Raw genomic sequence first — 24,896 nt, forward strand, 5'->3', positions numbered from 1 at the left:
ACCATTGCCGCAACATTCTGCCAGCGCGCGATTTGTACCTATTTTTCCGCTCATAACTGTTGTCATTAGCGGTCGAACATCACTATCTATAGATTGCATAAATTTCCACATAAAAAAAATCTCGCCGCGCCGTTTAGAGACTCCTATATCCGAACACATTGCATCATTCAACTATAACTTGCTCTTATCTAATAACTCATCCATCAGGTCTGGGGGGGCAAGGTCATCCCTTTCTTTCTTTCTTTAAGCAGCAGACAGCTTTTTTCTTTTTTTTTTTTTTTTTTTTACAGTGGTAGCTAAACTGCACCATCAGCTTAACATCACCATTCGCGAAACATATCTTCAAATACGTAAACACACTTACTCAATTACACAGCGGTCCCGCTGAAGACATGACCTTCAATATTACAGTTCTTAATCCAATAACCAGCGAAACAAGTACTAAATGCTCAAACTAATCCCACAGCGCCTTACAAAGCGAGTGTCCGAGAGCCGGCGGCGGCATGTCAAAGCTACATAGCTGTCCATCTAAACAGCCGTCCGCTCAGCCCCAGGACCAGAATGCTGATGAGGGCTCTCCCTATACCTGCTCTCCAGCTATTGTCTAACGACATACAGTGCACAAATGGATTCCTGAACAGCGCAGATCTCTATCTCCCCCTTGCAACTCCAACAGGACATGTAAACAGTGTCTCCCCCAGCCAGCGAACCCGATGTCATTCACCCTTCTCTGACAATTTCCACTCTCATATATAAAACCATATTCACTCCTGCCACAACTCACTTAATATTAAAAAAGCATTCTCCCTTTATAAGCATAGATGCATTTATCTTCACCCATCTGATCTCTGCAATTTAAGTCGGAGAAAGACTTATCTATTACCTTCAGCAACCTGTCTATAAACATAACGATCTCAGTTACTACAACAGGACCCTGTTTTGACCATTCGCCGGAAATGCGCGCAATGTTGTACGCCTCAAACTAGGTGCAAGTGCAACAGATCCTCAACACACTATCATCTTTATCCTCTACCATCAAACAGTGAAAAAGGCACGAACGCACCAATGTGATCCATCTCCAGGGCCAAAAAACGGAATTCACAATACTCCCCCCGAATAACTCATAGCGCAACCATCCAAGAATTCCTAACAGCTCGCCAAATTCGACACCTCAAACTACAGATGCCTATATGAACAAGATCACATTAAATATGCACACACACTGCAGAGACCCCTTTAAAGTTTGATTACCCATACTCTAAGCGAATGAGAAGCTGCCTCTGGCCCTTGTTCAAACAGTGTTTTCTAACACGCTTTTGCACACTGCCGAGCATTTCGTCTTTCTGTCGCGACTTCGAAGTCATTGTCTCATTCTAAACAGACATTAACACGGACTGATGCACGGCCTCTCACAGGAAACTATACCTTGCACCTTATAAATCATATTCTTACAGTCGATAGCATAACATTGAATAATTTTAAATAAAGGAGAGCCACAACACAACGAAAATAGAAGAGCCTGCTGGCGTTGTAGCGACTTCCCTCGAATGTGATTGACTACCTCTACATTTAAACTCATATGTCGCAGTGACCGAATAGTTTATAACTCTGCATTTCATTTCTAGTGATTGGTCATTTATGCACACAAATACAGGATCACCGTTTTCGTTGCTAGCAACCCTGGAAGTTGCGGTCCATCAACCAAACTTTCTCCCGCAACTCAAGCAAGCATGGTCAGTCAATCATTATGTCATACCCAATGCACAGATGCGATGGATAAGACACCACCGATCTACTGTAATATTATCCATCACAGCTGACATCGCGAAAAATTTTACAGTAAGTCCAACACTGGCCAATCATGTGACAGCTTGTTTTCTTAATTTCAGTATCATAGCTAAACCATACGTCCTCTGCTTTGCAAGTATCACTGCGACATTTCATAGATGACTGCTCAGCACGTCCATTCACACTAATTCTCGAACACATAAAGACGATCAAATTATACCAGACAACGATATACATATTTCTAAGACCTCGCGCATAGTACTCGATCATTCTCTCTGCGTATGGCGGTCATAGAGCTATCTAGTCCTCTTACGTTGAAAGACCTTCCTCACCCCGGCATTGACCTACCTACCCAATTATTCCTCAACCGAGCAGACGAATACAGCTACACTTCACCTCTCTTGACTGAATAGAGCTTTCCTAGTCCTAACCCATTCAAGTGCACCACATTTCTCGAAATATAACCAAGTGTTGGACCTTAGCACACCATATTGATCTGTAGTAACAGATCTCAAAGTGCCTTAATTTAATAGCATACAGTTTAGAAAAACAAGAACGGAGCGATATTTATACACAGCGTAGTTCGATAGATTTTTAAGCAAATCATCCAATCTATCATGTGTAAAGTATTGTTCTAGAGTCCATGATCGGTGCATCGAAAGTTCCAGTAGGAGAGAGAGAGAGAGAGAGAGAGAGAGAGAGAGAGAGAGAGAGAACATAAACACACACACACTCCTAAGACTAGAACGTTCAGCACTTAAAAACGGGCAATAACCTTAGATCGCGTACTTTTCCGTCCTGTCTGACATACATCCTTCTCCCCGGTCACCTTACGCTGAGCTATCTCTACCCCAATCGTAAAACTTTTCCTTTCTATGATACGAGCCCAATGTAGCCCTGCGGACACGTCTAGTGCCCAATGATCACACCAGATCACGAGTCAGACATAATACTATTACTCCATCAGGTCTACATAAAAAATGATAGTTATTAGCAGCCGGTACATCCTACAAGCAAACAGATACGTACAACAGCAGCGTCCAACATGTGAAAATTACAAGTCGTCCCGTCACCGACTCTGTAAACACCCGTCTGTCGGGTAAGTGTGTACACAAGGATTACAGCCCCTCACAAATACCCACAGATAACTTAGTTATGACGCTGAAGTCTCGATTTTACACCAAGCATGCGGCAGGGTGGGGATCGCGTAAATCAAAGTGCGTTTAGAGGAATGTGTCAACTTCCATTACACATGAGATGGAAGTCGTCTAATGACCGACGGGTTCACCGTTAACGATCGCAAGTAGACAGCGCTTTAAACCACATACCGACCACGTAGCCGCATACGACTAGAACGCTGGCTGTAACACGTGACTAACACGTTCAAATAGAATACTCGAAAAAGAATCTACCTTCAACAACTTGTCCTTCTCTAGAATAAATGAGTCAACGTTTGAATCGTACCTAGTTGCAGCTCTGTGTCAATCGTTCACCCCGTACACCCTCTATTATCATTCAATACAGATGTGAGTAAGTTTAGACGGGAATGATTCTCTGCCCTCCTGAAAAGCATAAAATACAGTATTCAACTCACGTGTATCACTGCTACCTCAGTAGACATACACTATAATACGAACTCAACGAGAAAAAATTGACTGCCTTCCTTATTCGGCTCGCTTCGATGTCATCGTTTTCCTGCATTCATCTTGTTGCCGCATACTTGACTCCATGTACAAATTCCCCCCTGCGAACCAGAAGATAAGCAAGTAGGTTCTCATTTTCACCGGATTTCGGTGTATATTAGGTTAGTTTATATCTTTGCGCTAATCAGTTTCCGCATTTCTTTCGATTTTATGTCAGATCCATCACTGCGACCGCGACATAAGTTATCGTTCGGTGTTCTAAAATTGTCTCTAAATGTAACCAAGGCATATCCAGTCACCTCCACATTCAGAGAGCGCTTGCTCTGTTTTCTGTATCTCCACGTACATGCACGCCTCGCGGACGGCTCCCAGGACCGGCGGTAGATTAGGGTTAACGTTCGAATGTGGATCCGCCGCGAGTTATATGGAGAGATAGACATACCAGCTATGCTCTGAGTACGTGAAGACGCGCAGAGAACTACTGTGGCCTTCCGTCGGGAGAGAGAGAGAGAGAGACAGAGACAGAGAATTGCGCCATGGAAGTCTGACACAGGAACAGACGCGAGTGGCAGCAGTGGCTCGGCCACACGATGACGGAATGAACACTATACGAAAAAATCATTTTACAAACACTAATAAACTGAATTAAAAATAATTTTTTTTATTTATAAGGTAATAAGCATATAATAGAACTACTACAATAGAGGTAGGGGTGCAAATATGGAAGCGTGTGGGTAATGTGGAAACGTCTAATATCTGGCCTGCTGAGTGCTGCACTGTAGTGGGGCAGCCAGAAATTATTGCACTATTTCCTGTTTATCACGGTAGAAGGTTAGAAGTCATTTGAGCAACAGACGCCGTGACAGTGCTGAAATTTACGTTCGCGCATTTTATAAACATTTTTCGAGGGAAGTTGTGCAATTATATTTATCTATATACTTTGTAGTTATCTTTATTTGCGTATGATAGCTTATAAAGGGAGGTGCATAGAAGGATTTAGCAGTCTTTTGTCAACCCGAAATGGATAGTTGCTTAATGTAATCTACCGAAATTTAAAATTCCCATTGTGTAGGTAATGTGGAAGCATACATACGATGGCATTGTGGAAACGTTTCCACAATACCAACAACAAATACCTTACTTCTAATACGTATTGCGTCTGTTCCTAGATGCCACGAAAGCTAACTGGTCGGAAACCAAGAGTTATTGTGAAGGAGTGGGATGCTGAAAACGTGATTAAGGCTATAGTAGCCTCAAGGGAAAGCTGGTGGGGTTAAGAAGAGCAGTAAAAGCTTTCAGTGTACCTCAGAAGACACTTCAAATGTTTGTACATAGTGATATGTCACCAGAAGAATGTGCTTCTTTGAGACTTTGACGTAAGCTTGTACTACCTCATGCTATTGAGAAACAGTTGGAACAGTATCTCATTGAAATGGATAAAACAGAAGGTCAACATCGTTGTCAAATACCTCATCAAATACGTGTGTGTCTCCAAAAGATATCATGCCCGTACCTCCTCTATAGGGGTCGTAAGCTACGTTCGTCAGCTGTTTTGACATCTTCGCCTTATAAAACACGCCTTGAAGACTCCTTACTCAATGATAAACAGAAGCTTCCTAGGATACCTGCAAAAAGCAAGAAAAAACGTGAAGCTCCTCCTAGAAAACCGTGCAAAAAACGGCTTAAGTTATCAGAGGTTTCAGATGAAAAGTCCGATGCACCAACTGTCGGGCGAGTCACATTTGGATCTCGCAGTTGGGGAAGAAAACCTTGCTGAAGAAGATGCAATTTGTATTTTTTGTGAAGGCGCATTTTCGAAAGACATTCGGGGAGAATTGTGGATTAAGTGTGTAGTGTGTGAGGAGTGGAGTCACTCTTTGTGTGCCGGAAATGGAAGGAGATATTTACATATGCGATTTTTGCAAGTGAACTTCGCTTATGAAGCATTTTTCTAATACAGTTGCGCTTATAAATATTTTTGTGTAATTTAAAATTTAATGTAAAATAAAATAGTTTCTAACATTTTCAGTAGTTTTCGTTTGAAGAAGTAAGTTTCCCACAATTTTAAGGCGTTCTCACATTACCCGCACTTCTTGAGTTGTTGTGCAAGCAGGAAATGTTTTTTAATTTTTAACGTATTTGGTTTTTGTGTTTCATTACATTCATTGCTAAAACATTATGAATTAGCTTTGGCTAATATTTGAAGCTGATTTCTTTTATAAAGCAAAAACACATTGGGTTCCACATTTACACCCCTACCTCTACTTATTTACAAAGAACACAGCCGGCCGGGGTGGCCGAGCGGCTCTGGCCGCTACAGTCTGGAACCACGCGACCACTACGGTCGCAGGTTCGAGTCCTGCCTCGGGCATGGATGTGCGTGGTGTCCTTGGGTTGGTTGGGTTTGAGTGGTTGTAAGTTCTCAGAGCCATTTGAGCCATTTGAACAATGAACACATTACTGAACTGAAATGGTGCAGAAGTTAGATTGTACGTACACACACAGTTATTTACAATGAACACATTACTCGACTGAAATCGTGCAGAAGTTATATTTGGTTTCCTTGAAAATTCATCGATGGAGTAGATGGAGTTGGCCACCAATAAATCCTTTAGGCTTCTCTTAAACTGAATTTTATTGGTTGTTAAGCTTTTTATGGCTGCTGGCAAGTTATGGAAAATGTGTGTTCCTAAATAATGCACAGCTTTCTGAACAAGAGTAAGTGACTTTAAAGCCTTTTGAAGATTATCCTTTTTTTTAGTATTGATTCCATGAATTGAGCTGTTAGTTTGAAAAAGTGATATATTTTTAATGACAAATTTCATTAAGGAATAAATATATTAGGAAGTAGTAGTTAGTATCCTTAGTTCCCTAGACAGGCTTCTGCAGGATGCTCTTGAGTTCACACCACATATAACTCTTACAGCACGTTTTTGTGCCGTGAAAACTTTAACTTGGCTTGATGAATTACCCCAAACAATAATCCCATATTACATTATGGAATGAAAGTAAGCATAGTATGAGAGCTTTTTCATTTATATTTTTCCTATGTCTGTCACAATTCGCATTGCAAATAGAAATCTGTTAAACCGCTTCAACAGTTCGGTGTTGTGCTCCTCCCAGTTGAATTTATTATACGTTACTTTTTCTAAAATTTTTGAGAATGCTGGCAAAAGTGAAACTGGATGGAAATTTGATGCAATTTCTTTACCTCCCTTCTGAAACAGTGGCTTAACTTCAGGGTTTTTATTATCTCTATTGTTGAATGTAATGTAAATCAGTCTGAAATAATACGTGCTCCGATAAAGAGGAAAGGAACTTACAATTGTGAATGTCGCGTATTACAACTCGAGTAAGAGTAAAAGTTGTACACAAGGAAGAAATAAATGAGTTCTCATCTGTGATAAATTATTAAGTGAGATTCAAACACAGATGTTACGTTTCTTAGTAACTCTAATTACTATAGCAAGTTTCAGCTACATTACGTAGAATTGGAGTTGGAGAGACGATGGGAAAATTGGTGCTCGAACCTGCAATCAAACATCGCGACTTTCAACAGATTTAAGATCGCGCAACAAGAAAACCACCACAGCTCTTTACCAATATATTGCCACATTTCAAAACACACGCGCAAGGCGAGTTTTGTTTCAATGGATATTTAAATACATCACTTCAAATACAGGAATACATGCTAATCCTGTCTATAAAACCATAAAATACAATAAAAATAACAGTGTAGTAGATATTGTATCTCCTCCACACATGGAAATATCCCTCTCCACACATGCCTCCTCCTCATCTCAGAGTGCTGTGGGAAAAAAAGGAAACAAAAGATTCACAGTCAGTATTTCCAACTAGATTTGTATGTGCAGTAATAAACACACGCCATTGCTGTTAAGTGAATAATTACTGAGAAATACAGACTTACACTATGCCTTCGGAGCCATAGTTTGAACAGCTCGACAACAACATAAATAGCTGCTTGAGATGAGGACAGGGGAGGGGGGTTGCTGAATGCTGTGAACTGAATAGTTTGTGCATGCATAAAATGCATACGCAGCAGAGTTTATTCACCAAACCCAGAGTGCTAATACTAAATCTGTAGTAGATGGTATATTGCCCTTGAGAACCATCGATGTTCTGGTCCCTGCTAGCTCAGAGGATTTAAAAAGCAGGATTTTCAGAATGGATTCTTATTTAGACGACGCAGACGTTGAATTCTACAAAAAGAAAAGCACTTTATATGGTTGCTAACATGCAGAACGAGAATCTGCGGTTAAGGGCTGCTACAATTTCTCTTACTAAACTCAGCATGAGAGCTGCTTGTGATTGTGGAGCACTACATAACGATTTAGTTCACTGGATGAGAATGCTGATAATTTACAGAAGCAGTGGGAATAGTGTTAATCAACAGAAGATATTGTATAATTGACCAACGGTGTAGTGTGCTCGCTTCTGTACATTTGCATGAGGGAATCTCAACACTGGTTTTCTACGGTGAATTTCTTTCATTAGGTGATTTCGCTTTAGCTGAAAATTCGAAGGCTATTCGGAAAGTAATTGGAAACCGCTGTGAAAACAAAAATTTTTTACTTGCAGTAGTTAGTTACATCTTGCAGCTACTTCTATACAGTGCTGCCGCTTTGAGTTAGACGTTTATCGTAGCGTTGCACCAACTTTCTAGTACACTCGTCTTCGAAGGCAGCCGCCATTGGTTTCCTCTAATTCTCAACGCCCGTCTGCAGCTCCTTATCTGTGCCAAAATGTTGTCTTCATAGCCAGCGGTTCATGTGAGCAGAAATGAAACCCAGTACGAAATAATTACGAACTGTGTAGTGTGGGTGATCAAAAACTTACGTCGAAAACGCTGCAGGAGCATCTTCATTGCTCTACAGAGTGTGGCCGAGAACTGTAATGACGAACAAAATGTGTGACAGTTACGTTACGTGGGCTGCACAACATCAGGCGAAGTCCCTCACCAGGCCCTCTTACTTGGCAGGAGACACTGTTTTCTACCACCTTTACGTCCTCGCTGTGATCTCTGAATTGAAAAGAGCGACGTGCCGCGATCAAAGGGCATATTATAGACACTACCCAACATAGCTGAGCAAAAATTAATCGGATTTCCAAAGTAGTTTCCATTTCGCTACTAGTCGGAATTTACCTTCCGAACAGCCCTCGTATATAAGCATCTGTTTTTTCCCGTTTTTCTGTAGGACCAAGGCTTGCGTTCACTAGCAGAATAACACAGAATTTGCTTTCCTGTTTCTTTTTGACTATTTTCAATAGTTCTTCGATTATAAGAGGATTACGTCTGTTTTCTCCTTAGACGCTTTTATCCTGATGCTTTTATCCGGTACCGCTCATAAGATAACTACGTCTATGCATCACGGAATGTTCGCTCAATATTGATTAACATTATTGGCGAAGTCTTCTACCCATCATACTGTATGAAATTCGTTAGGTGAATACAAGTTTAAGAACTGTTGGATGGTGTTAAGTGCTTATTTTCTAGTATATTCAACGGAAGATTCAGCGTTCTCAGTCCAGTATTCATTGTAGTAAGCGTACGTTCACACTACCAGAGTGACTTTACACCTGTTTAAGTGGAAATGTTATTGATTTTAGTACTAAATTCACTGTTTGCACTGTCACAGTATTCGTTTTAAAAGCATAAGAAATCACCCTTTACATAATGTGAGGTGACGTCTGTCGGCAGAATATTCCGTTGTAGCTGGCACAAGAATAACGTGTGTCTTGGGAGTATACGAGAGTAAGTACTTCATGCAGCAAAGGAGTGTTCGTGTTTATTCAGTCACTCTTTTAAATAAATGAGATGTTATTACAGCAATTGAGCTGTAACACAGCAGCACTTTAGGCAGATAGTCCATGAGGAGCATGTGAGCTGTGTAAAATTCCTCCACCATCTGTTCATCCACCGTCTGTATAGCAGAAATGCCTCTCTCTCAGCCGCGCGGGGTAGCCATGCGGTCTTAGACGCCTTGCCACGGTTCGCGCGTCTATCCCAGTCGGAGATTAAAGTCCTCCCTCGGCCATGTGTGTGTGTGTGTGTGTGTGTGTGTGTGTGTGTGTGTGTGTGTGTTGTCCTTAGCATATGTTAGTTCACGTTAAATTAAGTAGTGTGTAAGCCTAGGGACCGATGACCTCAGCAGTTTGGTCCCATAGGAACTTGTCAACAAGTGTTGACAGCAAGATTTTTACTCAAATAGATGTTCCATAAGGCGACAGTCTGTGAAGCGAGCTGAATATCTCATCCTTCCATACCATACGAGAACACACGGACAGAAACAAAGCTTTATCCGGTGCAGTGGAGCGTCTAAAACCTCTTCCAGGCAGCCTTCAGTCAGTTCATATGAAGAGGCTGAACAGACGTGAGTGATGAGAGATTACGGCCGCATGCAGTGGCGGACCCTGCTCTTCACTATCAGGGGGGCGGAGTTGGCTGATCGGCGCACAGTGAGATGACTAGTATAAAAGCCTGTGTGTATCTCTTTTACGCAGGACGTGTTACTTCAGTGTTTTTACTACATCAGTCGGGTTTTACTTAGCCGAGGACCACTTTCAGACTGTGCTGAAACATCCACAACGGTTGAAAGGACACCGGTGTTGGCCATTCAGTCTTCATCCGTGAGGGACAGCCAAGTATTTGGCTATTCTTGCTGAAGGGCCACTCCTTACGAGAAATACGTTTAACGGCTTGCAGGAAGCGTCCTGTCCTTGAGTCTTTCGTCTGTGAGTGATTTCTGCAGCACGAAAACAATGTGCGACTGCCGGCAGCTGGATCTGTCTGTTTACCATCAGTGACAGGATAGGACAAGCTCTGAATACTGGATACCTAAGGGAGAAGGAGAGGGGGGGAGGAGGGAACGTAGGAGGGAAGATAAGGCTCATACTCAGCTGGTTAGTCGGTACCTGAACACCAAGTATAACACGCATACAGCTGCTGCCACTCCCTTTTACAGAGGTTTTTTGGTGTCGGTTTTTCCCTATTCCCAGTATTTTTTAATGACACCCTCTGGTGTCTGTTGTCAGTCTTCAAACTTCGAGGCGACCATACACATCAGCGCGACCGGAAAAATATTGTGGTAGGGGCAATGAGTAAAGTGTGGGGGTGGGGGATGGCCGAGTGTGGTGGCAGCCGTAGGGCAATCCATCAGCAACGTAACACCACCAAGAACACATTTCTCGCCAAAATAAATAAATATAGACAAAGCTTTTATCCGGTGCAGTGGAGCGTCTAAAACCTCTTCCAGGCAGCCTTCAGTCAGTTCATATGAAGAGGCAGTACTTTCTAGTAACTCAGCACCGACTGACACGTTTTCCCATCAATCCGTAAGTGGTAGAGGAGAGGGTAAGTGGAAGATGTTATACATCGTTGTCACATCTACATTCCACGGAGAGGAGGTGGGGGAACCTCCAAGAAGAGCCGCCATATTCAATAAATTTGCCAAAAATGCATACTGGCATTATTTTGGCTTCCCTCCCCTACTATTGGTATGAGACATATCATTCAACAATATAGTCCCACTTTCAGTATTGTCTATCCAGAGTACCAGTAAAAGAGGAAACCACATTCATGTATGTAGCATCTTTCTAACAAAATGTATTCTTGTTTCAGATGAAGCCAGTAACCGAAAGGACGGAGCAGCTCCTGTTGGCAGGAAAACCGTTTTTCCTAGCGTGTAAATTATTTGGCCTGATGTCGTTTACGGTCGACGCCGCTACTGCAACTCTGAAGAGGTCGCAGACGGATATTATCTACGCAAGCCTCGCCAGTCCACTGCAGTTACTATGTGCATGTGTTGCACCATACTTCTTGCTGCAGACAAGACAGACGTCTTCTGTGGTACAATTTCTGATGGTAACAGTAGCTCTTCAGCATTCATCCCTGTCCTTCATTGCGATTGTTACTGACATCGTCTGTAACACATGTAAATACCGAAAGATGCTTCGCTTGTTAGCATCATGTGGTAGATGCTTGGCTATCGACGTAAGACTGATAAGGGAATCATCTTCAAAGTTTGTTAAGTGGCAGTTATCAGTGGTGCTTTTATTGTATTGCTTGATGCTCAGTATCCACCTCAATGCAGATATAAAGCTAAAGAACATAATAACATCAGTATCTATGATACATTGTTATGGATCGTCCATGATGACACTCTTACGTTTCGCAAACCTGCAGTTGATTGTCAAGAACAGGCTGTCATTACTGAACATTTACCTCACGAAGATGAAAGTCAGAGCAGCTGATAAGCAGAAGTATTCAGGCAGACGTTCGGAACGGAACAGTACTTCAGGTTTCTCTGACAGAGACTTTCACTGCACACCGTCTGCTGTGCGAGGTCTTAGTCGATGTTACGTGGCACTGTGTGAGTTGTCAGCGCTGGTGGCGTCTGCTCACCAAATTTTTCTGATTCTTTACCTCGCAGCATTATCGTCAGTTGTTGTGCAAATGACTTACTTCATTGTTACGAAACCAATGTTATTTGGCCCAATAAAGTCTAGCAGCTTATGGTACTCGTGGTTTGCCTTAATCTACAACATATGTACTTTGGCTATATTCGTTGTACCAGCTCACTGGGTGTCTTCCGAGGCAGACCTCACAGTGAGGCTGTGCTCGCAGCTTCTGCTGGGAAGGAGGAGTTGGGTGGACGACACACAGCGAGAACTGCGGCTGCTGGTGCTGCAGGTGTCCTCTGGCCGTCCCACGACCAGTCTGATGGGAGTGCTCACTCTCGATCTGGCAGTCGTCTCCAGCTTTATCTCCGTAGTAACGACCTACACAGCCTTGCTTCTCACCTTCTTTCCTGCAGGTATGACGATCATACCCTATTTATTTATTTACTTATTTAACCGGATATTATTAGGACCCTCAGGTCCTCTCTTATATCGTCAGGTTTCATATCGTATGTAGAGTACTTTTTACAACATATTTACCCAAGAAATATCAGTACAAATAGCATTAAAAGCTAGGAGACAAGGTACTAGCAGAAGTAAAGCTGTGAGGACGGGGTGTGAGTCGTGCTTGGATAGCGCAGATGGTAGACCACTTTCCCACGAAAGGCAAAGGTCCCGAGTTCGATTCTCGGTCCGGTACACAGTTTTAATCTGCCAAGAAGTATCATTTCAGTGTTAAAATAATTTGAGTGTTTGACGTGGCAGGGTGACTATGAAATAACAAAGTTAATACTGGCAGTACTTGTACTACTGCAGCTGTTGACACTAATAATGATAACAGTAGTAACAATAATGACAACAGTAACAACAGTTATAGTGACAGATATAAAAACAATTTATAGGTGTATGAAATAGGTTTGTCTGATATAGCGGTTTCTGGGGAAAGGAAATACAAGGAGATTGCGCCAGCTAAGAACACTGAAAGGATGATATAAGATGAACATCAACAAAAGCAAAACGAGGATAATGGAATTCAGTGAAACTGAATCGGGTGATGCTGACGGAATTAGATTAGGAAATGAGACACTTAAAGCAGTAAAGGAGTTTTGGTATTTAGGGAGTAAAATATCTGATGAAGGTTGAAGTGGAGAGGACATAAAATGTAGACAGGCAATGGCAAGGAAATCGTTTCTGAAGAAGAGAAATTTGTTGACATCGAGTATAGATTTAAGGGTCAGGATGTCGTTTCTGAAAGTATTTGTATGGAGTGTAGCCATGTATGGAAGTGAGACATAGATGATAAATAGTTTGGACAAGAAGAGAATAGAAGCTTTCGAAATGTATTGCTACAGAAGAATGCTGAAGATTAGATGGGTAGATCACGTAACTAATGAGGAGGTATTGAATAGAATTGTGGAGAAGAGGAGTTTGTGGCACAACTTGACAGAAAGAAGGGACCGGTTGGTCGGACATGTTTTGAGGCATCAAGGGATCACCAATGTAGCACTGGAGGGCAGCGTGGAGGGTAAAAACCGTAGAGGGAGATCAAGAGATGAATACACTAAGCAGATTCAGAAGGATGTAGATTGCAGTAAGTACTGGGAGATGAAGAAGCTTGCTCAGGATAGAGTAGCATGGAGAGCTGCATCAAACCAGTCACACGAATGAAGACCACAACAACAACAACAACAACAAAGAACACTGGTAAATAGGGATGATCTGGGTGGAAGGAAGGATGTACAAAGGTAACAAATGCATACGAGGACAATGGTAATATATCATCAACTGTCTTCTCAAGCTTAAGATGTTATTCTGGTTTCTAATATAATGTAGTAGTTATTGCAGGGCAGGGTTCCAGCTACTGCAGAAGACTTAGAGATAGTGACTGAATGATGTAGTGAGTCGAAAAATAATTTAGTCTGGTGGGGTGTTTCTGCCATGTTTTCCAGACGAGAGAGTTAAGGGCGAAAGGGGATATGAGGGACAACGTTGGCTCATATGACAATATAAAAACATAGGGTGTATTTTGACAGTCTGATTTTAGAATATATTGATAGTCTTATTTTAGAAATTTTATTCCGTATATTTTAATTCGAATTCTGAAACTGGCCGCGATAAAACACAGGAAGTGTAAGGTTACTTATAGCTTTTACAGAAAGATGACTCCAATTACCAAAAGACATAAAATGGAATCAATTACTGATGTCAAGATGTACACTGAGTAAGCTCTAAAGAAATCAGTTGTAAAGGGAAATATAATTCAGGGAGAAGGAATAAAAACTTTGAGGTTTGCTGGTGACATTTAATTCCATCAGAAACGGAAAGCGACTTTGAAGAGAAGTTGAGTGGAATGAATGGTATCTGGAAAATAAGGTTATAGGATGAACAGTAACAATAGATAAATTACTGAAAACCACATATGAGCGTAAAAGCTAGAAAGTCTATTTGTGTTAATATAGCCTTTGGGCCGTTATCATACGCCGCTGTTGTCGCATGTGAGATGCAACCAACGCCTTCTCGAGCACCGTATGCTAACCATCTAGTGACACCAGCGCGGCATACTTCAAAGTGCCCACAGTGGGGGCGCCACAAGAGATGCAGCAGTCATACCACTGGAGTCAACGGAGTCAATCACGATGCAGCTCCACGTTATTAAGTCATGTCGTCGCAGCCCGGAAGGGGAGACATTTCGTGGGCCTCCTGGACTACGGAGCAGGTCTCCTCTTAGTAGCCTCTGTCCTTTTCCCGGGCTCCCTCTTACCCCCCCCCCACTCCTTCCATCCTCTCTTCTCCCGCCTACCCTCTCTGCCTCCATTCACTCCCCTGAGTCCTTTTACGTTTCCTTCCTCTGCCTTTCCCCATTCCCTCTCGTGTCTGCCGTGCTCCCCACTTCTGAGTCCTCTCCCTCCATTGCCTCCCACCCCTGTTTGGTTTCTCCTCTCCTTCCCCCTTTTTTCCCACTCACCAGTCCAGGTCCCCCCCCCCCCCTCCCATCTGCCCTTGCCTGTGGTGTGTCATATACATGCCGACTTCTTAGTGCAGTGTTTCCAGTGATTGTTAAGTGTTGTGTGTCTTTTCGGAAGTGTTGCGAATGGCCATGATACTGTCGCTGGGTGTTATTTTTATATCTCTTGCGAACAGAAATCAGACTGTCGCCGTGTTTTTTTTTTTTTGATTGCCTACCTATTAATTTCCCTGTCTGCTTCCTGTGTATTTATTATCATCACCCACCATTTGTTTTATGTTTTAACTTTCCACAATTTTCTGCCTTTTTACAATTTACATCACCATTTTATCGCCTGCTTTTATTGTTTCTTATCTTCCTATGTTTTAAAAATTCTGTAGGCTGAAGAGCAGAGTACTAGGCTGCTGCCAGCCTGCCCCCTTTGGGGGGAACCGAAATCCAATTAAGGAAAAAAAACTCTCAGTAGCGACACTGTTACTGTGCTAGTGTTTACGGAATATGAAGATTGGTACGGGCTAGGACCCTAGTGATTACGTTATGTTTCGCCTCGTTTGCAGAATAAATCTTCTAAGTTGTAATTAATTTCACTTTCCATTTGTTAGATTGTACCTGGGACACAACTGCAACCTTGTACAGGAGTTAATCGTGGACGATAAAAATTGCAGAGCCGTATAGCATAGAAACTTTTAAGATCTGCTGATACAGAAGAATACTAAAAACTGGTAACTATTGAGGAGCTACTGAACAGAAGTGGACAAAAAAGAAAGAAATGGCACAACTTGTCTAAAAGAAAGGATTGGTGGACAGGACACATCCTTAGGCGTCAAAGAGCCAAATACAATCACCAGGTTCTAATAAATGTAGATTGAAGTAGTTACGCAGATAAAACGACCTGCACAGTATAGAACAGTGTCTCGAAATGAGTCTTCGGGCTCCAGACCACAACAACATTCCACCAAAGTTCTGAAATCTCTTTGCTTACCAAAACCTCGTTATGTGTCCACACTCCTCTTCGTTGCAATATTTTCTTCTGACAAGAAGTCAACCGCTAACTGATTTGCTGTAATAATTTCTGCCAATTCGTCACCTAGTCAGTCTAGATAACTGATAAATAGTTTGTTATAAAACTCACTTGAAATTTATCATAGGTTCGTCATTTACCGGCTAATGAAAAAAGTCCTACCATGGTCACATTATATCATCAGCATCATGCTTTTTTTGAAAATGATTGTAGCCAGATATATTCTCATCTATAGCCATTACCTTCCTTTTGCTTTACTAGGATCTTACTATATTGTACATTTCAGAGGATTCGTATCCTTTGCCAAAGTAATTTCACTTCATTAAATTTCGTAACCATGCATCTTTACACTGTGTTTCAGATCGCCTTCGTTATACACGCTTATTCTTTTGTAAACCGTCTGTAATCTTACTACTTCTTCTATCCACTGTGCTTTCTATAGTACACTGAACTCTTCAACTTCATCATCCTCATTACAGTTTATCATACCCATATTAGTCCTACTATATCGCTAACACTTGTGCTCCTTCGGACTTAACGTAATATCACTCCATTAATAACCTCTTTCTAACAAAATCTTTCGGAAATATACAATGAAATAGCAATTACATCAAACTGTAACACTGAATGCAGCTGATACATATGAAGGCAGTATCTGTTAGCAGGAACATGAACACCAACATAGTTTCGTCCTCCGTCACTGGCAACAAAAGCATTAATAATACTAAAGTAACATCTAGCACAAATGATAACTGGAGCATCATCACTTCTCCTTCTACCTAGTAACCACGTCAAATCCTCTACCCCATTTCCTTTTACAGTCAGCACCCGTATTAGCTCAAAATAGTCCCTCTATATCATCCAATAGTCTCAAGTTACCTGACTAGCTCGGCCATTAGTCGTTAATGAGTAAGCAAACATACCCACAGGGGTGTCATCAACTTGACCGTCTACAGCATTAATAACGTATTTTGGAGGCACACACATTCACACAGTAAATGCAGTGACTAACAGGGGGAATGTTACATCCCTTGCTTTTCGGTGTCTTCTCAGTATGTACAGTCATGTTCAAAAGTATCCGAACGACCTGAATTGAATTTCCCCTGATTCATATGCAATCCACATAACGCAGCTATCTAGCAGGACCTCTAATCGCTCCTTGGTACAGTCATTTCACTATTGAAAATGGTTCCAACAGGTCACCACTAGAAAACTCTGCTCTGTATCGCAATTACTCAAGATGTAAAGTAATACCACGATTCTACAAATATCACGAAACGCCTTATCAGAGATAAGACTGTCCGTAAGGCTTATAAGCTCACATTTATTCCAATAAATGACATACATGAAATGTAACCACACTCATTATTACGTCACATAGTTAAGGTACGAAGTAAGTTCGTCGTATTCTTGATTTCCTTTTCAAAGTACCATATCGTACTTATTATTTAACACAAAATGAGTGATATACCTCGATTTTAGACAGTATCAGTTAGCAAATATCAACTTTAAATTACATAACGTAAACATTTTTAACGGACGCGAATTCCTACCCAGCATCTATTGTGCCTGTTAACGAACTACGAGAGATGTTAAATACTGCTTTTCAGAAGTAACTTACTTGAGATGCCGTCAGGCAAAGCTTTGTGTGGGACAGGGATCCGAACCCAGAACCTAATCGGATTGTTATCGAAGCAAAATCAACTGTGACGCATCGAATTTTCTCGGCAGTAGCTAGATGTTTTAACTGAAATGACGAGACGAAACATTAATTTTTTTCTCCCCAGGACACCAACCCGGCACCTATCGCTGTTATATTCTAGAGAAACCGAACGTTAAATATAGGTTTATTACACCAGCAGCAACACGTGAGAATGTTTGAACTAGAAATAACATAACGAAGAGTTCAGCGCTGACTGGGAATCGAAGCCCACACAAAGAGACTACACACAAAGAGACGTCAGCTACCGAATTTTCCCCACCAGCAGCTCGGAATAACATCCTTGAACTTACAGTGATCTTTAAAATAGTTCTGTGTCTCACTGGGAGTCAAAAAGTCAGATATCGTTAGTGCTGACAACGAATGAAAATGCATTAAAAATCAAAATTATTAGCCACCAGCAGATAGGTGTTCTCATGCTAGAGGTTGAAATTACATAATGAAAACTTTAGTACCGGTCCAGGATTCGAATCCATACACGCGCAATATGTGGAGATGTTGAGGAATCTGCAGTTTTGAACAAACAACCGATAGCAGTCGAGCTGTATTGTCACGAATGGATCATATTCCGCGTTAAGGGCGGACTGAGTTGCATTCCAAGTTCAGAACCAATTTTATCGACGTACAGATACTCAGATAAAAGGTGTAATAAGTGTCCTGTGACCCTACATAGCGTTTGTTTCGTCACTAGAAATAAATAGTATACGAAACGTTACTGGTGATAGAGTTCCCACATTTCGCCACTCCTGACTTTATTGTGGTTCAACCTAACGTCTACTTGGTAGAGAAGGAATATCGTGTTTAATGTGAATTTCGGACCACAATGCCATTATACCTTTTTCACTTGGCGTAGCCAGAAGAGAATAGAATCTGTCTCTCCCTATTAAAAAATGATCAGCAGAGGTTCGAATCGAACCCAGACCACCAACATAGGAACCTGTCATCAATCCTACAGACCACCAAGTACTATTCCTTTATGCTCATTTTTGTATCATAATACCGTTGCGGCACACTCGATGAGAATTCTGACACACTGGCTCTCTGTAGTGGGTTGCAGCATGTTCAGTACATTCAGTTACTTGGTTGACCGAATCGCCATGAACTAGCTGCCTCGGCTAGCCAGTGCATACATTCGACTCTCTTCTGTAATCACCGAAGTAAAATCAAGTAAGTGCCACCTACAAAGAACTGCCAACAGTGTAGGATGCAGATATTTAAATAGGAAGTGTTCCATTCCATTTGAGCTACTCTATTGCGCTATCTGTTTATTGAAAACGTCGTGCAGTCCAAAAGAAAAGCTGTAACTGTCTGTCTCACGGAAGTCTAGATCCGGCCATATGCTTTATCTCACAGCACTGTGGACTGCGGAAGTTCTGGAAGAACTGCTGTTGACTTCTGGATCTGCAATAGCTATACGACAGCTACCAGCATAACGGTCAGCGTCGCGCATCGTAAATAAAACGTCGCGAGTTCTGTTACATCCACTGCTACATTTTTTAAAACGCAATTGTGGTGTCTGCTGAAGTTATCAATTTAATGGAACTTTGAACATCATTCCCTTCACGTCTGAACCCAAAAAGGCGGCATGTGGAAAAAGGGCTAACTTCTGCCACATTTTGTTCTTTTCAGGTTTAATACACGTCCAGGCAGCAGATGCGTCTCGAAGCTTTTGTACTATGGATGGGGAGAGCGCATCGTGCCACAAGAGTGAGAAAAGTATTTTCTACATTAGCAGTCGTCTGGTAGTGGCATTTTATTCATATTCAAACCTTGTTTAACTGCTTTAACTCAGAACAAGTTTTCTACATGCATGTAATCAATAAACTGCATGTGCATTGTCAGACTGTTATAGATAACATCAGAGAAGTCGCATATATTGTTGATAATTAATTTCTCTGTCAGGTTTAGTATTGTTTTAACAACACTAAAAGAAACCTTACGAAATTTGTGCACTGTATTATAAGAAATGAAATAAAACTACCCACGATAAACTCACGACGAAAGTCTGTTTTAATAATACTGAGTATCTGACGACAAGCGTGCCTCTATCGGCACGAATTAGTAAAATACTACTCACTTACATTTCCCTTGGGTTTGCGTTTAATTGGTATACTGTGTCATACTCAACAGGTATGCAAATTTGGCATTTCATAAATAAAGTTATGTATTCCTAGAAACCCTACATTTGCTTGTCAGCAGCGAAAGAGGCGTTACCCGTTGTGCAGCATTGTAAGTTTTTCAATATTGCACTATGATCTGAAAGTATTTTCTTGCGATTTCCTTATCGATGTTTGATCTGACTGCTTGTAGCTCTTTCACACATGGGATAAAAACGTTGCAGTCAGCGAGGCTGGAACCGCGAACTGTAACAGACGCTTTTTCACAGGCCAGCACGTCCACACACAGATAGCGAAGAGTTACGCGTTTTTCTTTCCTCTTACGAGGCCAATAGTGGCTAGAACTCGTAAACCGCTTTTTAAAGGACGAGATTAGTTGCGAATTCCACTTGCAACGACTTTCCTGGACTGAAAACCGTAAATTTTCAATCTTTTGTTACACCTCAAGCGATGATAACTCAGATTATTCCATGGAAATGACAGGAAAAATCAAGTGAACTTCGTGGCTTAATTCCGTGCACCCCAGGAAGTAACTCGTCGATCACAAGGGTTGCCAAACATACCTTGCCTTGTTGCCAAATCTCAATTCAGTACAGGCAGGAAGAAGACGACCAATGTGATCCTACAGCAGGCTGGGAAGTGACCATAGCTGGCGTCTCAAAGACGCGGCTGCTACGGCCTGGAATACGTTATACGTCAGATTCGCGTTTCTGTAACTAGGTTTAGGGACTGAAGCGTATTTACTAATAATGCTCAGAACTGACAGCAAACTAAGCAACATAAATCAGTAACTCTCATAGTTGTTTTTATATTTCTTTCGTAACTGTATTCAAAACTAAGAAACTCATTCATGGACGTTTTCGTGCCTCGCCGATAGTCGAAAACACCAAACAAATAAAAAAAAAGAATGTGTGCGTGTGTGTGTGTGTGTGTGTGTGTGTGTGTGTGTGTGTGTGACAGAGAGAGAGAGAGAGGAGAGGGAGGGAGAGATGAAAATTAAAAAAGGATGAGAGGGAGGGTAAAGGATTGTTGTAAAGAAATTGTATACTGGTATCTAAGGAAATCTTTCATTAAAATGACACGTTGCACATCATTACAAAATGTTGTATTCATGATCTATGGAACAAGTATTAATCTAATCTAATTGTATCATATTGCTGACTAGCCGTGAAGAGTCATGAATTACCGAAATTGTTGCCAATATCAGTAAAAAAAAACTTGAAAGCAAAAGACGACAGTTTTTGTAATAAACCGGGACTCCTATCAAGACCCTTTCATCCCTGTTAACTAACCACGAAAGATGTCTGATATACCTCTATTCAGAAGCAACGAAGTGTGCATGCATTTAAAGATGAAGTGCGTGATGTGGAGTTCTATGACGCAGATACGAACCCAACACGTAATCGCATTGTTAATTAATTAAAATCAAATGTTACGTATCTGTTTTTCTTACCAGCTGCTAGGTGTTTGATTCTAAAATATGGATACAAATTTTTGTGGCTGAGCGACAATCGAACCACACTCCTATCGTTCTTCTTTATCGTCCACGAATATAGCTTAGGTATCAATTGCTTACTCACCAACAGTAAGATGTGTGCGTGTTTGATCTGAAATTGTTGGCAACACATGAACAGACACTAAAAATGCACGTTAATTTTCACTAGCAGGCCGGTGTGCACGTGATAGGGCTTGAAATGAAATTATGAATATTTTTGTACTGGATCAGGATTCGGACCCACATACTTACTTTTGGAGGAGACCTAGAGAAGATTGAAGACTTGGAAAAAGGAACGAAATGATTGAACTATACTGTTCCGAGAGATTCAGATCCTCGAAAGAGGACATACGAATTCGAATCACAGTCCAGCATCAAATTTTTCAACGTCTCTAGCTCAATCAAGTTCAAGTAAAATAAGAGCCTTGTTCCTTTAAATGGGTATCGGTTCATCAAATAAAACAAAATTTTCTGATGTAAGTAAGTTTTACTGGCGACAGTATTACTGTTTACCATGACCTCCACCTATGTCATTTCCCAACGTAAACCGGCTCTGCCCAGTTGGGAATGAAGGGACGTGATGTTTAATGCGGATTCTGGATTATAACATCTTTATATTGAGGTTACCAGAGGTAACGTAAATCTGTTTGTGCCTCTTAAAAGTGAAAGCCTGAACCCACACATTGCACTTGTGATAGCTCGTTCCACCAGACTATTGTGGCCACATTTCTCAGCCCCAGGAGTGTGCTGTAACGGAAGATGAGCTTAGATTACAAAATTAGTCACGGTGGAAAAATTGCGAGTCTGTTAAATGGTTAAGTAGAAGCAGGCTTCTGACATGGAGATTATGCTATTCTCATGTCAGCTGGGTGTAAAGACTTTTCTAGACATCATAGCATCGATTAAGCCATTTTGAAATTTTCACTAATTAAGGAAATTTCTTAGTACGAGAAAATCCACTGTGAAGTGTGAAGGTACCAGATAATTCGATTATTACCGTCATTGTTACTATCATTTATCGCCGACCGTGGAGGCCGTGCGGTTCTAGGCGCTGCAATTTGGAACAGCGTAACCGCTGCGGTAGCAGGTTCGAATCCTGCCTCCGGCATGGATGTGTGTGATGTCCTTGGGTTAGTTAGGTTTAACTAGTTCTAAGTTATAGGGGGCTGATGACCTCAGAGGTTAAGTCCCATAGTGCTCAGAGCCATTTTGAACTATCATTTTTTTCATACCGTTGCTGGGACACACGTACGTGAAGATCACTTAAGGCCTATTGGTCATTACAGAAGTAGTTGCCCAAGAGCAGGTTCTTTCCCTGTCTACGGAATCCCTTTCATGTTAATATCAAACATCAGCAATTACTCGTAGATTACATAAAAACTAAAGTAATATATGAAGACGTTACTTGATAACAAAAACGCACTGCCTTTCTTCATTTACTTGCGCCTAGAAATGGCTGTCGAGTACTACCAAACCAAAAGCTAAGGGATCTTACTGCCTTCCGATATACGTTGCTGTCAGTTCTTCCATATGATTTGGTCGACGTGACCTGTATCAAGTTGCGTATGACAGAGAATGTTTTAGAAAATCAATTGTTATCCTTTGCAATAAACGGAAAGATTTTCATTCTAAGCTACCTAAGTTCAAAATTTTCGTAATATTAGTTCAAATCTAATATTCGCTTCTATAATGTAAAAGAGTATTTCACAGTTGCAAAATCCGCATCCGATTCATTGTCCTTACACTTAGTCGCTGACCATGAATTCTAGTTCAGGGTGACACCAGTTTAAGTAACCTAATGTATCGAAAGCTGCATGCCAGTGCTCTTTATCACCGGAAAATATGCAATTCACTCATTGGGCTCCATAAGTACACTATAACAGTAATTTCTGTGTGTATGCAATGCATACAGAGTGTAGAATTTAGTGACTCTCTTCCACTTCTGTGTACAATATATCTAACCTAAAAGGGCCCTTTATCATTACATGCCCTGGGCGGTACAACATCATACTGACAACAGTTATGTGCTTATACTGACAACCTCACTGTTCGTCTTACCTGATTTTGTAATCATTTAAATAAAACAACACGACCTTTCAGTCGGAGACATTTCGTTCCCCGTTTCCTTCTGTGAAATTTGTCAGTAAGCTTTTTGCCTTCCAACCAGCGAAATGCGGCAGAGTACGGCCGGTAAACGATTCACAAACCACTCTTTAGTGCCGTTAATTTGTTTAAACATTGGCGTAACTGAAGGAATTTAGTTTCTTCTTACATCGTTTTATGCAGCAACGTTCACAGATATCTCAAATAGGGAAAGCTCTTTATCCAGGTATGAAGGTTGTAAGACTTCCCACAGTATGTGTCAGGTTGATCTTTTAGTCTGATAGCTCTGTTTAAGTATTTTGTCTAAGAGGTATCACAAGTGGTGTTCCTGTAGCTGTGGGAGTAATTGGTTGAAAAGAAGTTTAGCACCAGTGGGTACAGCAGTGCTAAATATTCAAAATGATTATCAACCTAAGTCTGGGTTCATCCACAAACTGAGGCTTATTTATAATATTAAAGCTAGACTGTGTATCCTTGTCTTGCTTAAGTGGGCATTGGAAGACACACACGTATACAATAAAATGAATACTTCGAACGCTATAGTTAACGTTGCTCTCATAAACAAATTTGGTTTTATTTTAATTCTTCTGGTTTTTAAGCGTGCAATATGTGTTGTAGATACAGTCTTAGAGAAAAAAACTGACGACCGAGTCGTTCACGCAAGGTGGACAATACAGTTGTTCTGGCCACTGAATTCCATGTTCGGCAATATGCTCGTTCTGGCAACATTGTAGTTTGCTACACTTCCCGGAAGAACTCTAGACTGCAGCCTGAGTACATGACTCTTGTCTACGACCGTAGTCTTGAGGTAAAACGAGGGACTATCTAATACTAGGTCTGGTAACCAAAAGCAAACGTCGACAAAATTTTTATCGCCCCTTTCCTCTCGGTGCTGTAGCTATGAGTATAATTCATGCGAATCTACAATATATTTTGCTTTCTGTCACATTGGTTACAACAATTTGATTCAACAATATTTTAGCGAGAGGTTTCTTGCTCGACCATCTTCCTCTGAACACTGCATGCGTCTCACTTCTTTGGGACGCGTTTGCTGCCTACCAGCGGGGGCTGAGGCACTGCACTGCCTCACCTTCTGCCGAGAACATCTGCTCCACTCTTCACTCTTGACGGTGTAAAAGCTTTAATGTTGTTGAGTGGTGACCCATGAAATCTGTCTATGATTTGTGTTCCACACTCGATAGCAATGGAGGCACGAAACAGTTTTTATTTGATGAGTATTTTATTACAGTAGTATGCAATACATCAATGTGGCATGGAATTAATTTCACTGTTACTTATGCAGTGCACTATAATTAAAACGTCACATCCTGTTCTTTTTCCTTTCACAGGAGATTCTTCAAATAATTTATTGTTGTCATGGATTCATATGCGTTTGTCAAGAAACAGAGAGTAGTGTAACGTGTTTGGTTTCTTTCTCTGATTCCCTATGGTAAATGGATGCGAAACATTGTGTCAATACCTTTCAGAACCTGCTCTATAGCTACTAAGGCAAATTGCTTGTTTTGAGGTCCATACATGAAACAATGAATAATTGAACGCTGTTCAAAAGTGATATTTAAAATATGCAATTGGATTTAAGGCGACAAAATTGCCCATATTTGAAGC

The sequence above is a fragment of the Schistocerca serialis genome, chromosome 5 (genome assembly GCF_023864345.2).
Source record: "Schistocerca serialis cubense isolate TAMUIC-IGC-003099 chromosome 5, iqSchSeri2.2, whole genome shotgun sequence".
Classification (NCBI taxonomy): Eukaryota; Metazoa; Arthropoda; class Insecta; order Orthoptera; family Acrididae; genus Schistocerca; species Schistocerca serialis.